Source organism: Pundamilia nyererei, unplaced genomic scaffold, assembly GCF_000239375.1.
Source record: "Pundamilia nyererei isolate P.nyererei 1_Seehausen unplaced genomic scaffold, PunNye1.0 scaffold00133, whole genome shotgun sequence".
NCBI lineage: Eukaryota > Metazoa > Chordata > Actinopteri > Cichliformes > Cichlidae > Pundamilia > Pundamilia nyererei.
This window is the reverse complement of record NW_005187534.1, coordinates 1,712,880-1,718,497: the sequence shown is the minus strand read 5'-3', so window position 1 is coordinate 1,718,497 and position 5,618 is coordinate 1,712,880.

Here is a 5,618-nt window from a genome sequence, read left to right as displayed (position 1 = left end):
ATGGCCCCGCCCCTCCCTGAGCCTGGTTCTGCTGGAGGTTTCTTCCTGTTAAAAGGGAGTTTTTCCTTCCCACTGTCGCCAAAGTGCTGCTCATAGGGGGTCATATGATTGTTGGGTTTTTCTCTGTATGTATTATTGTAGGCTCTACCTTACAATATAAAGCTCCTTTAGTCAACTGTTCTGATTTGTTGCTGTATAAATAAAACTGAATTGAATTGTTTTATTGTCCCATCTCTATTAGGAATAAGTTCACACACAAAACAGTGCCGGCACGCAGTTGCACAAATAATTTTTACATGCAAAACACAGATAAACTTGTCTTTTCTTTGCTCACCGATGCGTCTCAATTGTGGCGCTTCTGTTACTGAGTTAAAAGAGGATCTTCTTGTTTGTGATCTGCCAAATGAACTGAACATATTAAGGTTTAACCATGGATGCAGTATGAATTTCTATGCTTCAGTGTCACATTAGTGGTGGCAGAAACCCAGCAGAGTGCTTTGCTTTGTGTACATCAGAAAGACTTCAATCCAAAGGCATCATTAGGAGGAAGAATCATAATGACAGTGCAATAGAAGGACAGAGAGAAAATGATAGCCGCACAGGGTAAATGGAGAGGAAAAAAGAAAAAAAAAAGAACCAGGCAGAGCAGGGTAACAGAGAACTTACAGAACAAAGAAAAAATGAGACAAGAAGATGAGTGAAGGTGAGAATTCAAATAAGGACTTCCATCTCTAACTTGTTTTTTCCCCGCCTGAGAAGTCTTTGAGTGAACTGAGAGAAAGGGGAAGAAGTCATGTGTTCTGTGAATGATGGAGAGGGCGCCATGATGCAATTTTAGCACTCACTTCTCACACAGCTGGGCCCTTTTGTGCTGTCTGTACAGCTCTGCCTTCCTGTTCCCGCTCCGCAGATACACAACAACATGGATGTGTGTGTGTCTTTCATAACTTTAGAACAAGCCGGATCATTATTCAGAGCCATACTTATTGATCAAATGTCCAAAGGCACGGGGATTCACTTAAGTCATTTTCAGTGGTAAATTATCCTCAGACAACTGGGGGATTAAAACATCAATTCAGGATTTAGATGGACTTTAATTTTATATCAGTGACAGGAATTCAGTGACAAGAACTCAGACTACTGTCTTATATTTTAAGCCTATTTGTCATGATGGCATTTTATAGGTCTAACCTTTGTTGTAGAAACGTTAGAGAGAAAAGAACACACAACGACTCTCTGATAAATAACTGCATCAATGGAATTGCAAGCCAGTCTACAAAAAACAAATCTAAGTTTTTCCAGCATGCATATATACCTTTTTTTTGTTAAGTTCATGTTACTGAAATAGGCTAACTGTAACAAATGTAACATAGTTTAAAAAAAAAAGATTTTCTATGGGCAGCACGGTGGCACGGTGGTCAGCACTGTTCCCTCACAGCAAGAAGGTCCTGAGTTCAATTGGCCATCAGGGTCTTTCTGAGTGAAGTTTGCATGTTTGCGTGGGTTCTCTCCGGGTACTCTGGCTTCCTCCCACCATCCAAAAACATGCACTTTGTGGGGCTAGGTAAATTGAAAAATCTAAATTGCCCAAACGTGTGAATGTAAGTGTGAATGGTTGTCTGTCCCTGTGTGTTAGACTGGCGACCTGTCCAGGGTGTACCTCGCCTCTCGCCCTATGACAGCTGGGATAGGCTCCAGCACCCACCGCGACTCTGAAAAGGATAAGCAGATGGATATATTTGAACTGAACTGAAAAATTCTTGTTTTTCTTGTTTTTCTTCCTTTTGCAGGTGCACACTTCTTTTTCTAAGACAATGAGCATTCGATGTGATCAGTTTGCTGTATATAAACACACAGTGTTGGCTCGGTGTGAGTAATTATATCAGCACAAACAAACCAAACAATACTATGGCATGGGCATGTACCCGTATGGAGAACTCACTGGGTGGCTGGTTTGTTCCAGAGATTGATGAGGAAGGACACAATAAGCAAAAACATCACTGACTGCACTCAACCAGGCTGATGGTGAATAATCAGCGTGATGGTGAATAACACGTTTGTGGGCCAAATATGGGAAACAACAAAGAGACGTTTTTGGATGGCCAGTCATTGAGTTTAGTGTTTTACAGGTTTGGATGATGTGTTAAAATCTCCCAAACAGCCAGCACCAGTCCAGCATGTGGCATTTTGCTGCATTCACACTCACTCAAGAAATTTGTTTAAAAAAACAAAACAAAAAATGGCAAGCTGACAGCTGAGGATCAGATAAGTTATTACATAAATAAAAGCACGCATGGTGTATTCAATGAGACTTGGAATTAGTGACCAAAACCCTAAATAAGCTGTCTCACAGACTTCTGTAGTATCAGATATAACTTACAACAGAAGAGTCGCCCCCTGCTGGCCACTAGGATACAATAACGGTTTAATGGACTTTGGCACTTGAGTCTATGTTGTATATGTGGCTCTGAGACAGCTTTTGAAATGTTGTTAGACATGTGGATGAAGACTTCCACACAGATGCTTTGATCCACAGTATGCAACATCAATCCATTTACAATGGCAGGTCTCCAGTGCGCTACACAGCAGCATACAATCTCAACTAAAGCTCAACATAACGAAAGCAAGGAACCAAAATCAGGTCTGAAGGCGTCATCAGTTCAAGGTTTAAGTTTGATGCTGATGCCTGTTCAGCGCCAGCATGTCAGCAGATTTGCATTTATCTCAAAGCACTGCAGTCACTACGTATACAAGCAAAAAAACAGTGGTTTGGCTTTTCTGTTTTTGTTATAAAAATGGGCTCGATTCAAAATGAACACAAAAATTGACATCAGCTTGAAGCTTCAGTCCAAAGGACCAACGGAAAGTGATTTTCCAGCCGCTGACAGAGAAGATTCCTGTGATTTCAGACACGCCATCTCAGATCTGAGACCTGACGTGAATCCATAAATTACCGGGAACCACGAGGTCAGTGAAGACCACTTCTTCCTGTCATCTTTTAACACTAACACGACACCGTGGCTCACTTTGGTTTGTGAGGTGGAAAAACATGGAGATTGCTTCGAGTATTTCACAGGGACTACTTTCCATATCAAGGAAAATTCTCCCACTGCAGGATTATAGTTTGTAGTTTACAGAACAGAGTGAAAATGTAATGTCCTTACGGAGCAATCGGCTTTGCAGGCAGCAGCCCAACACAAACACATATACAGCATGATGGAAAAGGACTCTGCGAGCCACTGAGGGAAAAAAACATGAGTGTAACTTTGAGAAAATCAAAGCTTTGACTTAGAAGTCAATTCAATTCAATTTTATTTATACAGCACCAAATCAGAACAGTTGACTAAAGGAGCTTTATACTGTAAGGTAGACCCTTCAATAGTACATACAGAGAAAAACCCAACAATCATATGACCCCCTATGAGCAGCACTTTGGCGACAGTGGGAAGGAAAAACTCCCTTTTAACAGGAAGAAACCTCCGGCAGAACCAGGTTCAGGGAGGGGCGGGGCCATCTGCTGTGATTGGTTGGGGTGAGAGAAGGAAGACAGGATAAAGACATGCTGTGGAAGAGAGATTAATAGTCAACGTCTAACAGATGCTGAGGGTCCAAAACAACGTCCTTGAGATGTCCCACGTACCATAAAGAGATCTCCTGGGGCGACATGAGTTTGTTTCCATTTTTGAGACTAAAACCCCCCAAATTGACAAATCATAGAAAAAACACTGCAATCACTTCTGTTTTTAACAATAAAACACAGAAACAACTTTGACGACAAGAACAGCTGCTTTGCCTTTTTTACACGGAGCATTAGTATTTATCAAACTGCACCTGCTGCATCACCTGTAATCAGACACGCAGAGATGGATTTCAGCTTTTTTGCCCTCGCTGTGGTTGATGCCAGATTTTGTGTGATTCATAAACTCTGGGAGGTATAATATAAGCAGCCCACACAGGCTATTGTAATTTTTATTCTACAACATTAAAATATATAAAATTTGTTCTGGTTTTGAGCCTTAAATCCATAAAGTTATAAATAAAAATTAGCTGCGGCTTTGTGTATCATTGTTTTCTGCTTCAGGCAACTTACAGCTATTTTTTTCCTGTTAACAAACGATTGTTCTCATGATGACCGGTGCTTCTGAAAGGGATAATAAATGAAAGAAAAAGATGTCACGTCTCACCTCAACCACAGCTGCTAGCACCAAATATGAGCCTGCGGGGTAATTATTTGCACAGTGCCGGATGTTATATTGTAAAACCTTTAAATAAACCAAACATGGTGACTCATTCGTATCTTTATACCCCACCGTGTCCTCTGCTCCTCTCGTCTTGCCCTGTCAAGAATTTATTTGCTGCATGTTTGAAACATGATATGGGATTTACAACATGTGCAGAGGAAGTGGAAGTAGGAGGCATGTTTTTATATATACAGAGGCATGATGTCAAAGGCTTAAAGAGAGTGTCACCCAAGGTTTTTAAAGGTACATTTGATACACTAAAAGCCTGTGTCAAAGAATATTTTTCCCCTCAAGTTGTTTCTACAGAGACCAAAGACATAAAATAAGAAAAGGCACTGGCTCTGACGTGGTCCTCTTCAAATGTAACCCACATTTTCAAACAGCAGGAGCAGAAAGATCACTTTATTTATCAGATTTTCAGTGAGTGACTTAGCTCCTGGAGTGTATCCAGCTCACCTCGATCCCTCACACAATAAACTCACTAAATAACTGGACAAAAAGCCCCACGTCTTTACAAGAAGAATTTCAGGAAACGCTTTCTTGCCAGCAGGTGCATGAGGGGATATACTGTTAGCTCGCTAACAAAGCAGAAGGAGCAAAGCACAGCCTGGCTAAGTTCTCAGGCAACATTGAGAAGGAGGACGCTTTATTTCTGGCCCAGTACACAGAAAAGGAATAACGGGCGTAGAAAAAAAAGACGAATCAATCATCCTAACCAGCCGCACCTCATACCTTCATCCACAGATATATTCAGTAGGAAACCACCTAAACATCCATATTACTGCCTGATCCTTTGGCCCATGAATCTTTTTCTACTCCTGTTTAATGACGGGAGCAGTCTAAGCAGACCCAGCAAACATGGTTAACACAGCAGCGTCATCTGTGCTACCAAGCATCATCTCATCCGGGTAACTTTGGGGTCAAACCTGGGTTTTCTGTAGTACGAGGGTGGATCACTTCTCCTTGGTAACTTGTGCTGTGACCCTAACCTGCTCCGGACCAGGCGTGATCCAGATTAGAGATCGGCATGTGTGAAATCATTGACCGACCTACTGACCGACCAAGTCTGCAGAAAAATAAAGCCACCATTCCTCGAAGCTCCATCCTTTGTGCATCCATAGCCGGAGGGTGGGAACGTTTGTTGTTTCCCAAATGAGCGTCAGGAAAAATACAGATTGTTTGAGGCAACTCGGTTCGTTTGTTCTACAAACAGCTTTTTGCACTTGTGCACTTTATATTAGTCGCACGCAGACTACATTTGTATTTATTATTTGCTTACTCTCAGACCATTAAACTCCATCAGTGCAGCAGCATAAAAATAAAATCTAAAACTATCTGAACATCCATTTAATGAAATACTTGATTAACACTCGATTA